At 40.4% G+C, this 13106-nt stretch overlaps 1 pseudogene; it reads left to right on the top strand.

The window, feature by feature from the left end:
* Positions 1-10205: 10205 nt before the first annotated feature.
* LOC123411668 lies at positions 10206-11215 on the top strand (annotated as a pseudogene).
* Positions 11216-13106: the final 1891 nt, after the last annotated feature.

Below are 13106 nucleotides of genomic sequence, written 5' to 3' on the forward strand. Positions count from 1 at the left end.
AACAAAGAAAATATGGGTAACAAAAATTTTGGGATGCCGATAAGGTATCTCCATATGTTCTCTTCCATTGTTATGATGAATGAATTTCAAGGAAAAAACATTTTGTTACAACATAAATAACCAAAATTATTTGTGCCCACATTCCGTTCAAGCATAAAATTTGCTATATCTATGTACTCAATTTTCAATTACTATATCTTGTATATGCGGTGGATACCCAAGCCAATCACTCCCCAACTGTCTGCCAAGTTTATCAAACTAATCCCCACAAAGGCCGCGTATGAATGGGACTGTACTAGCAAGACATATATTGGTGGGCATAATCCAGTCCACGGTACACCTCCTGGATTATATATGGCCTTGTCTCATGCACCTCCTCGGATACCTGCCAGTTCAGGTTGTACCTTTTAGTGCCAAAGAATGTTTGGCTTAAGACCCTCCTACTTCTCAAACAACAGCGCCAGAAATTGAGACGTTGACGGAGATTCGGCTTGCGTTGGTTTTTTCCTTGAAGAGGAAAGGGTGATGCAGCACAGGAGCAGTAAGTATTTCCCTCAGTTTGAGAACCAAGGTATCGATCCAGAAGGAGGGTCTCGTCAAGTCCAACGTACCTGGGCAAACACAAAAAAGCTTGCACCCAACGCTTCAAAGGGGTTGTCAATCCCTTCAAGATGGTTTGCAAAGTGAGATCTGAAGGCGGAAAGTGCAACAAAGTAAAAAGTGTAAGGCTAAAAATATGGTGTGGAGTAGACCCTGGGGGCCATAGTGTTCACTAGAGGCTTCTCTCAAAATAGCAAGTATTAAGGTGGGTGAACAAATTACTGTCGAGCAATTGATAGAACCGCGCAAAGTCATGATGATATCTAAGGCAATGATCTAGCATATAGGCATCACGTCCGAGACAAGTAGACCGATACTTTATGCATCTACTACTATTACTCCACACATCGACCGCTATCCAGCATGCATCTAGTGTATTGAGTTCATGACGAACAGAGTAACGCTTTAAGCAAGATGACATGATGTAGAGGGATAATCTCAAACCAATGATGAAACCCCCATCTTTTTACCCTTGATGGCAACAACACGATACGTGCCTCGCTACCCCTTCTGTCACTGGGTGAGGTCACCGCACGGTATGAACCCAAAACCAAGCACTTCTCCCATGACAAGAATCATAGATCTAGTTGGCCATACAAAACCCACAACTCGAAGAGAATTACAAGGATATGAAATCATGCATAAGAGAGATCAGAAGAAACTCAAATAAGATTCATAGATAATCTGATCATAAATCCACAATTCATCAGATCTCGACAAACACACCGCAAAAGAAGATTACATCGGATAGATCTCCATGAAGATCATGGAGAACTTTGTATTGAAGATCCAAGAGAGAGAAGAAGCCATCTAGTTACTAGCTATGGACCCGTAGGTCTATGGTGAACTACTCACGCATCATCGGAGAGGTCATGGTGTTGATGGAGAAGCCTTCCGTGTCCGAATCACCCCTCCGGCAGGGCACCAGAACGTGCCCCAGATGGGATCTTGCGGAGATAGAAGCTTGCGACGGCGGTAAAGTGATTACGATCCTCCCCTGATTTTTTGGGAATATTTGGGAATTTATAGGCGCAAGATCTAGGTCAGGGGACCTCCAGGGGGCCCACAAGCCTGCATGGCGCGGCCCCGTGGCCGCGGGGTGGGGGCTTGTGGGGCCCTGGGGGCTCTTCTGGCTTGGCCCCCAAGCTCTCCGATCTTCTTCCGTTCCAGAAAAAATCTTTTTGTGGATTTTCTTCCGTTTGGACTCCCTTTCAAAATCTCCTTTGAAAGGGGTCAAAAACATGGAAAAAACAGGAACTGGCACTTGGCACTGGATTAATAAGTTAGTCCCAAAAAATAAATAAAAGGCATGCAAAATATCCAAAGTTTGACAAGATAATAGCATGAAACCATAAAAAATTATAGATACGTTGGAGACGTATCAGACCCATGCAAAGATTTGTAGCTCAGGTATGCCACTACCATTGGCCGCCCACCAATCAACTGCAATTTGAAGCAAGACAAGTTTAGAATTTAATTCTCACCTTATAATACAGATGAAGCAACGATGATCGGACTGGATATCTTAGTATTTGGGAAAACAAAGTGAAAATAAATGCAACGAGAAGTATGACTTGACTACGAGGGGGTGGGCTCTAATTTACCTTGTGGTATCACCACTATTTGTTAACTTGCTGAATCTCAACCAAAAGTACCCCATTTTCCTTTATATACTTCAATATGTGCTTCCAGTTCCCCTGGAACATAATGCCCTTTGGCCGTTCCGGTTATGCAGGCCTCAATACCGCTTCTGACCTCGGGATCATATGGGAAGGATGTTTGTAGAAGACCCTTGGGTTTAGCACGTAACCAGCAACATCGAGTGTGTTGTGCAAGTAAGAACCCCATATCCTTTTAATTAAATCCTACTAAGGACCATGATTATCTCCAAGATTCAACTTTTCTCTCTTCTTTTGTGCTATCCATGGCGTCATACAATAATACCCATAAGATAGTCCTTAGATTCTATTTTAAAAAACACATCAACAGTTGGTTTTGTAACCTTCAAAACATCCGCAACAACACACCAAAACACATCAATTGTCTTTACTATGCCACGAATATGCCTGAACAAACCTTGAGAAGCCCAACCAGAGGAAACCCATTCACCTGAGCTAAACATATGTACTAGATTTGCTCTTGTAGAAACCAAATTCTCTAACATGATGAACACAACAAAAAATTTCACATAAGAACTGCTCAAAATCTCCTCTGGGATGTAAGTTCATTTCAATTCCATTGGCAGTGTATGGCCATATATAAAACTTGTTATTTCCTTTGCCTTCTTTATGACCTCACTCACATGTTCCAATGCTGCTATTTTCTCAAGCAAAAGGTTGATGCAGAAGTCAGCACACAGTGGAGCGAAGAATGAATGCTCATGTTTCTTTTGCACATAATGCCATGCCATTCGCATATGTGGTGACGCATCATTTGTGATAACTTGAACTATGTTACGGGCACCAACATCATTAACCACGCGAGCAAACACTAAAACTAGCTCATCCATGTCCTCAGTGGTTCCAGAGACATCAATTGATCTGAGTAAATACATACCTTTTTTGTAATGCACCAAAGCACTTACGAAGCTTGTTTTACCACATTGGCTCTTCCAACTATTAAACTGCAACCACTTTTCCCATTCTTCATTTAGTTCAATTGCACGGTGCTCAGTTTCTTTTAGCACCTCCTGCAGAATGGATTCGTATGTAGGAATAGCAACCTAATCCTTGTTGGAAGACACTTGAATCATCTTCTTGAAATATATGAAGTTGAGACCATCTTGCCCAAGTCCAACCTCAATGATGAATTTTCCTATTGTTGTTGCTAACCGGGAGTCGAAGTGAGCACCTGCCTCCATCAAGTCAACACTCTGCCCTGAAGATGTTTTTTGTTTCTTGTTCATCGCAGAACGATTTCAATATTATAGGGAAGTGGATTCTACGGTCTAACCTCCCTGCAATAATTTAAAAAATATATTATTCACTCATGTATGTAAGTGTAATTCACATAAATTATTGGCTTTCAACTACCTCATATAACAAGATCGCACATGACATATACTACCAATGGGATCATACATTACCCTAAACCCATCCCAACACAAAAATATTAAACAAAGTTACTTGTAATATTTTGTTCCATGGAACTCACATGAAGAAAGAATATACAAAGATATGATCTACACTCTGAAACACATTTACCAACAGGAAACAGATTGAAGTACACAAAGATATGATCTACAGTCTGAAACACATTTACCAACAGCAAACAGATTGAAGTACACAAAGATATTGACCAAGCAATTTGGTACTATTGAGAGATTAGTGATGTATGGAAAATTACAACATGTTTACAGTAAAATGAAGTTGGTGGGGTCTCTTGAATTCACTAAGGATGGGAATGTGCAAGCAAGCTGGTCCTAAACCTCAAACACGGGTCAGACAGGAATTTAAATAGCCCTTGTCCCCTCAAAGCTAATTTCTACAAGGATAATATCCCTCCAAAGCTAGCCACACGCAGCAGAATTGCCTTTTTGGAGCAAAAGTTAATTCCCACAAAAGCATATTATATGTGAATATGTGCCCTCACCCAAAGTTTAAGCCCTCCCTGTCTCATACTGTCCCCGCCACCCAAAATAAATAATTCTCCTAATAAAATCCAGCCATGTCGCTGCTCACTCCAATGTACCCAAAAAGCACAGAAACGCTTCTCCTGATTTAACTTGTTGAACCAGAATCCTGAATCTGTGTAGGGTATTTGTCGTGTACAATTTATTTTACTGAATCAGACACCCGAATTGGAGTTGGGTTCCGATACCGTATCTGTGTCTGAGAATCATATATAGCACTCCTAACCAGCCAAAACCTAAACCTAAAAGTATTTCATATATCTCTGACTAGGGTCTTTGGAAACTATCATTAAGAAGTATTTCATTATCCATGATTATAACTTGAACCATGTTGCGGGCGCCAACATCATCAACCACACGAGAAAAATAGCTCATCCATGTCCTCAGTGATCACAGAGATATCAATTGATCTGAGGAAATACATACATACCTTTGTTGCAATGCACCAAAGCACTTATGAAGCTTCTTTTACCACATTGGCTCCTCCAACTATTCACAATTAAACTTCAACACTTTGTTTCCATTCTTCCTTGATTTCAATTGCACGGTGCTCAGTTTCTTTTTGCTCCTCCTATAGAATGGATTCGTACATAGGAATAGCAACTTGATCCCTGTTGGAAGCCACTTGAAGCATATTATTGAAAGGTGTCAAGTTGAGAACTTCGTGCCCAATCCAGCGTCAATGATGAATTTTTCTATTGCTGTTTCTAACCGAGAATCAAAGTGAGCACTTGCCTCCATCAATTCAACATTATTCCCTGAAGATGTTTTTTGTTTCTTGTTCATCGCAGATGGATTTCAGTATTATAGGCAAGTGGCTTCTACAGTCTAACCTCCCTTCAATAATTAACAACTTCACTCATGCATGTAAGTGTAATTCACATAAATTATTGGCTTTCAACTACTTCCTCGTATAACATGATCTCACATGACATATACTACCAATGGGATCATACATTACCCTAAACATATCCCAACATAAAAAATATTAAACAAAGTTACTTGTAATATTTGGTTCCATGTAATTGACATGAAGATAGAATACACAAAGATATGCTCTATAGTGTGAAACACATTTACCAACAACCAACAGATTGAAGTACACAAAGATATTGACCAAGTAATTTGGTACTATTGACAGATTAGTGATACATGGAAAATTATAACATGTTTACACTAAAATGAAGTTGGCGAGGGCTCTTGAATTCACTATGGATGGGAATGTGCAAGCAAGCTGGTACTAAACCTCGAACCCGGGTCAGACAGGAAATTAAATAGCCTTGTCCCCTCAAAGCTAATTTCTACATGGATAATATCAGGGCAAAGCTAGCCACTCGCAGGAGAATTGCCTTTTTGGAGCAAAAGTTAATTCCCACAAAAGCATTTATATGTGAATATGTTCCCTCACCCAAAGTTTAAGCCCTCTTGATCTTCTATTGTCCCTGCCACCCAAAATAAAAAAATAATTCTTCCAGTCAAATCTAGCCATGTCACTTCTCACTCCAATGTACCCAAAAAGCACACAAACGACTTCTCCTGATTTAAGTTGTTGAATCAGAAACCATGAATCTATGTAGGATATGTGTCGTGTATAATATATTTTACCAATCAGACACCTGAATCGGAGTCGGATTTTGATACTGTATCCCTGTCTGAGAGTCATTTTTAGCACTCCTAACCAACCAAAACCTAAACCTAAAAGTTGAAGGATGATGAATTATTTCCAGCATGTGCTCATATTAAGCTAATTAGGTGGGCCGAGCTCAAGTCATGGATATTCAGTTGAATACCTGTGACTTTGAAAAAATAAAACAATTATGTATACTACACATTCTGCATATAAATACACAAGAAGCAAAATTGGGTCAATATTGTAGAGTACTAAAATGCCAATAAACTACAACAACCCACCTCCCACCACACACCTCCGACGTGGCCTAGCGGCCAAAAATGTTTCCAGTAATAGAAGGAAAGGGAAAAGTCCCAAAAAAATCCATCTCCAATACCCCTTTCCCAGTTGCTGCCCATCGTAAAGATTATAATTAATGACGGCATCCCGTCACAATTCCCAATTCAAAAAACCTCGGTCTAAACCCCTGCCTCATCTCCTCTCGGTCCTCCAACATGCCCCGCTCCAAGCCTCCAGCAACCAGTGCTCACTCTTCAAGCTGGTAGGCACCAGTCCATGAACTGATGAACAACGTCAGCGAGAGCAGTATGTCCACGATAGTACATTGAAATTCTCTCGCTAGCAATTGCTAGTATTGAGAGACTTTTCTTCAATGATGACTTGTGTCAAAAACAAACTAAGAGACGCGACGGGAGTGGGAAAAAGATTGCTTGGTTACAATCACTGAAAGGATATCATCACTCATTTGTAAACTCTAAACTCATTTCTACAAAAAAAACATGTTTATGAAAACTAACGTATGGGAAAGTTTTCCTCTAACTTGTAAGCTTTCTTATAATTCTGAATCCTCTCTAATATTATTTGAGATAGTGACACATTGATATGTTTTTTACAATTAGTGCTCAGTGTGTTATTATATTTCTCGAAGTTATGGTGTTATGATGAACTTTATACTCTCCATCCAATATACTGATTAATTAGTATTCTACATTTTGTTATCAAATTTGTACGCTATATGTCAAAGGCAATGCCTCATGTTCTTACAAAGTTTTTATAAAACTTCGAATATCCAATCTGGAAATCTAGGCACACCCCTAATGAACTCCTTTCTCGTTTAGCGTAGAGCCCTGTCCTAGGCTACAGATTATAATTCCTTCTCTTCCATCAGATCCCATTCGGAAGTCTTGGCATTCCTTCCTGTCCACAGGTTCCGAAGAGCAATGTTAACAGAGCAAACTTTACCGGGAAGGCATATAACTTCGAGATCTCTACAAATTCAGTGCTAGCTCCCTTCTGTGTATCGACAAAAGGAAGTGAAGATGAAACTACTTTTGAGCAAAAAGGTGAATGTATATTTGACATGCACTAATATTTACTTCCACTGTACCGAAATACTTGTAGTTGGGGGAAGTTGTACTAGTTTCCTCAACGACAAGTATTTTGGTACAAAGGGAGGATTATGCTTTGAGGTGTTGGAAAGGAACTGTAGTAAAGAGGGGATATATCCCTTCCCTACACCAGCAGAGCATAAAAGTGTGTCAGATTTGCGGCATAATGCAGTGATGAACAGTTTGTTGCTGAAGAGGAAAGCCCTTCATTTTTTGTGAAGGAATTTCATCTTCTCAACTGCTTTATCAACTCATATTTAGATCCATCTATATCAAGTCAGTTTACATATGGTTTTCTCAATCAAGCTGATAAAATATGCTATGTGAATGAAAAGTTGAAAAGATGCACTTGTGCCATACATAACTTATGGCTCTGGTATTCCTAGAATCACGTCATTGGAACATGGAATATCATGCGGGTACAAAATGTAAAATCACGTAAGTTGAGATACCAGATACCTATGTCAATAAATTATATCCTAGCTAGATAACTTCTAGCTCATCATTGTATCTATATGCAGGTTTTTTGCAAGAATGAGATGTCATATAGGTACAAAATATTTTTTTAAACGGTGCTATGGCAGGCTTACGCTGGCCTGAATAAGTGCAAAATGTATAATCTCCTAAGTTGAGATATCATATATATACGTTGATAGATTAGAATATCCTAACTAGCTAATTCCTACATCATCATTCACCCGGGTCATGACCTTGCAGTCCTACCCATAGATTATTATGTGGAAGTTAGTTTTTGATTTGATGGACAATGAATTTCGAGCAACCTCATAACTACTCCCTTTGTCCCATAATATGAGAGTGGTTTTTTACACTAGTATAGTGTCAAAAAAGCTCTTATATTATGGGATTGAGGGAGTAATGAATTGTAGAAAGAATTTGATGAATGTCTATCGGTGCAACTTTGGGGTGATGGCTTCTCAAATATTTTGAAACTAAATAAGTAGGAGAGGGACTGTAGGAGTATACCAACTTTGTGTAGGTTACATTAGGGGCCAACCTCTTGCGTTTTGCCAACGCTCATAAGGCTCCCAATTCTGGTAATCCATAATCCAACTCCTTCATTTACTTTGGATTGGTTCCTCGATATTGGTGGGATCGGTATCTGCAACCCTATTTTGGCTTGATCATTGGGCAGGTAACCTTCCCTTCATGTCTCACCTTCTCGGGCTATTTTCCATTAGTGTCTTGCCTCTTATTTTGGTTGAGGCTTCCCTCTTTGATCTTGGAAGCCTCGCCATCCTAAGCCCCCCCCCCCCCCTAAACTAGCTACCTAGGACGAGCTCCTACAAAGTGTGTCGCTCCACACCCCTCTGGAGCTGGAGAGGCGAGTTCCTATGCCTTCGCTTCGTCGGGAGAGCCATGCCTATGGAGGGGCATGTTGTGTAGATGGCTGCCTGGGAGGCCATTGCCTGCCCATAGGACACCCTTCCAGTGATGAAGACTCGTCCTTATCACTACCTCCCATGCCACGTTCTATACAACAACCACTATGCATTTTCTTGTACCATGGCAGAGAGAGATGAGGTGATACAACATCTCGTTCAGTACATCATGGCACTAGAGTTAGTTTTAGTCTCTGTAGTGGACGACTATGTCACTGCATATATGGACTTAGATCGTGCCATCATGCCTCATGGGAGCGAGCGCCACCTCCCTGCACCATCTTTGGCATACCGCACTTCCGCCATTTCATTTGAGTCGTCCATTCTGTCCACACACTAGTGGAGAAATGGCTAGCCACAACTATTGTTAGTGGCGCACCATTTTCACACAACGCGAGCACTATTTTTTCAAATAGTGGTGGCGTCGACTAAACTGGTACGCCTGTTGTAAACGGTTAGTACTGGCATGACTATTTTTGGACACATCACAAATCTGTTGGCCCACCTATACTCACTGTTTGGAAGATTGGTGGTGTTGAATTTATGTGCATGCCGTAGCTAATTAATTAGTGCTGGCGTGCCAAGTTATTTTACGCCAAAAATAATATTTAGACTTAAACTAGTATTTTAAGTATTCAAAGATTATACTAATCCAAAAATAACAAACATTTTATATTACATTTTTGACATCATTATTTCTACCGGTTCTAATCTTGAGTGTTTAATTATGTTAAGTCTTTCATTATTCTTAATTAATATTTCTTTTATTTGGGTTGTTAATAGATACGGTATTGCATTTTAGGCCCATACCAGCAACGGTCCACCTGAGTCAACTCCCACGCCTTAGTAAAAGACCTAAGTCACCGTCCTTTCATTTCAACTCCCCCCTCGACCAGCCGCCACTGTCGCCTCTCGTCGTAGCCCCGTCGCCCCCTAGCAAGGTTCAATCCTCTCCTTCCCCGCCCATTGCATCTCCTTCCTGTCCACTCGCACCTCCTCCGTCCACTCATAATCCATATGTGTGATTCATCTACAAGTTGATTTAGGATTGCTTTGTGTAGAATTTTAGTACATATATATAATGGATTGCTTTATGTGATGCACAATTGAAATTTGATTCATGGATTGCTTTGTGTAGAAATTTTAGTTCCAGTGTAAAATATGGCTTGAATAGTACATTTTGAGTAGAGATACTTTGAGTGTCTAGAATATTAATGATTCAAGTTCAACTTAATTTAGCACCGTAGTATTCGGTTATACTTAAGAGTCGGTTCACTAGTCTAAAATCCGATTATATACTTAGTTTTCAATATGTTTTGTGTAGAATGCTGCAACCACCACCATGTCGAGTGTGCAAGTCAAGGTGTGCAACCATCCTTGCACCTGGCACATTGTTCGGCATTTACTTCTAGTCGTGTTTTGTTCCTGCAGCGGTAACACATTATATGAACCTTCTAATAGATTGTTCTTTTGTTCTTGTTGTTATTTCCACTAATGATGGTGTGTGTGTGTGTGTTTTGTTTTTTCTTACATAGGTCATCCCTTGCAATGTGAAATTGGATTTCAATGAGCTTATTACTGGAGACATTGTCATCTTCGACGCTCCTGGGGTCCCCTACACTATGGAGGTCAATAAGGAATGGAACATAACCCATATTGGATGAGATGAATGGGATCGTTTCATCGCCCACATGCATCCCAGTGGGGGTGAATTGATCAGCTTCTTCTTTAGAAGACAAACTCCAAGGCTCGATCTTATATATCTTAACTCGGAGGAAGAAGATGAGGACCCACTTGATGAAGTACTCTATGCCCAAAGAATGATCAGGCTGAGCAAGGATGAAACAGACAAGCTGTGGGAAAACTTCCGCCACATGATGCCTATGTCGGGATGCCATTCGTGACCCGCCTGACACGGATGATGGTTAACCGTCATGTCATGGTATGTTACTTATTTGTGTAGTAATTTGATGATATGCTTAGCGTGTAGAATTTGATGATATGCTTAGTGTGCTAATATGCTTATAGTATAGTAATGTGATATTATTAGTATATTAATGTGATGATATGATTATAATATAGTAATGTGATATGCTTTAGTAATGTGATATATTGATTATAGTGTAGTAATGTGATCATATGCTTAGTATAGTAATTTGATGATATGCTTAGTGTGTAGAATTTGATGATATGCTTAGTGTGCTAATATGTTTATAGTATTGTAATGTGATATGCTCCGTATATTGATGTGATGATATGCTTATAGTGTAGTAGTGTGACATGATCATCATATTTGTTTTTTCAGAAATTACGTGAGAGACTATGTGTGAAGTGTGGCATCAATCCGGATGAAGCACGCATTGTTGGACTACGCCTTCCTACAAGGGGCTCCATCACTACATGTGCTTATGGAGTGGACACGCACGGTTGCACTATCTTCAGTGCGGCTGGGTGGAGCTACTTCCTTGCTGGCAAGAATCTATGGGTTGGACAGGTCGTCTTAGTCACTATCAAGAACACCCCACGCTATGACTTGAGGATTATGATTGTCATCAACCACCTTTAAAATTATGTTTGTGGCTATGTAAGTTTGCTCGTGTTTGTGAGGATTGTCGTTATTAAATGAACTCCTTATTGACTATGTAAGTTTTCTCGTGTTTGTGAGGATTGTCATTATTAAATGTCTAGCTAGCTCTCGTACTGCATGTGAGATTATCACTTATTATTAGCTGAAATGAATTGTTCTATTAGTCTAGTTCTAATGCCTAAAGTCAAATGCTAAATGTTATGTGGTGTGATTTTTTTGGCTGCACGAAACATTCCTAGCGTGCAGTGTACATTGCACGTCACTAGGTGAGAAATTATAGTGGTGGCATTCTCCATGTGGCACGGTGTCAACACATAGAATATCACTAACGTGGGACCCAACACCAACATTTTTTTAACAATGGCGCCATATTGGTGGCATCGGGCTACCATGCTAGCAAAGCCCTTTTTGCCACGTCGTAGCTAGGCTTTTCTGTAGTAGTGACAACTTGTTGTCTCCCCACTAGGGATGAGTGTGATCCCTCATACTCATGTTATGCATCTCCTATTACCACTATCCCAACACCGTGAGCCACGCAGCCTCATGTCACTCATTTGGAGGCTATCCCCAAGGAGGTTGAATCCTTAGCACCTCGCTTGGGGCTTACCCTCGGTAGGGCGAGTGAGCTTCCAACTGCTTCGTGGATCAGAAGTACGGTACTCCCCTATAAGAGAGCGTAGCAGCATGTAAGATATTTTATTTTTTGTTTCTTTTCTGTTTAGGCTTGGAGAGCAGTAGTTCTTGATCACAACATGTTAGGAGTATGGATAATATGGAGAAGTGCACTAGCGTAAATAACATGTCATAAATGCATACGTGCATCGCAATCATGAGTGATGTATTGTATTATGCTTGATTGTAATATATGAACCATGCGATCCTTCTCCATACGCGTTTACATTTTTAGGGGGGGTCATTAGCTCCTTTTTATTTTCTCAAAAATATTTTTCTCCTGAGTCTTACTTATTTTTTTTACACCAACACCCGAGAGTGAAAATGCATCGTCCAGGGACTCTCTCCATGCCCAGTCCGCCACACGACAACCACTTTACCTAGACAGGCAACAAATACACATAGGGATAGTCAAGCCAGCAAGATAGTAACTCGGCATTCTCACAAGTCTGCCGTCTCAATGAGCAAGGCCAGCAACAGTACCAAGAAATGATGAACCAACTGATCAACATAGGGAATCACCGTGAACCACATCAGCCTCGTTCTAACTATCTGAGCTGCAAAAGACTCACCCTACTGTTTTCTCCCACACTAACATACCACTTGAAGCATATGATTGGTTGTGTGGTATTGAGAGGAAACTTATTACCACTCAATGCACATATCAGGAGAAGGTATTGTATGCACTACATTACTTATCTGGTGCAGCAGTAGCATGGTCGGAAAATTTTCTCCGCATGCACCCCAACGAAAACAATATAACTTGGGAGGAATTTAAGGAAGGTTTTTGTGGCGCGTATATTCCTAACAAAATTATGAAAACAAAGAAGAGAGAATTTGAATACCTCAAGCAACGGGGCATGACAGACAGAATATCTCAGCTAATTCAACCAGTTGGCTCGTTATGCCAACGACCAATATATGACTGAAAACGAAAGGATGGAAAAGTTTCTGGATGGACTCACACCAGCACTAAAATACCAACTATTATCCACACTTTTCCTGATTTCAAGACACTCGTGGACAAGGCTATTTTTTGGAGAATGAATGCCGCAACTTGGATGATACCCGCAAGTGTCGCATGAACCACTCCACTCAGACCCGCAACAACAAGCCCATGAATGACTTCCAGAAGAATATGGCACCTCAACCCTCAATTGCACCTCCTTGCCCAAGCAACAACTATCATGCCACGAAC

This window comes from Hordeum vulgare, chromosome 7H (assembly GCF_904849725.1).
Source record: "Hordeum vulgare subsp. vulgare chromosome 7H, MorexV3_pseudomolecules_assembly, whole genome shotgun sequence".
Classification (NCBI taxonomy): Eukaryota; Viridiplantae; Streptophyta; class Magnoliopsida; order Poales; family Poaceae; genus Hordeum; species Hordeum vulgare.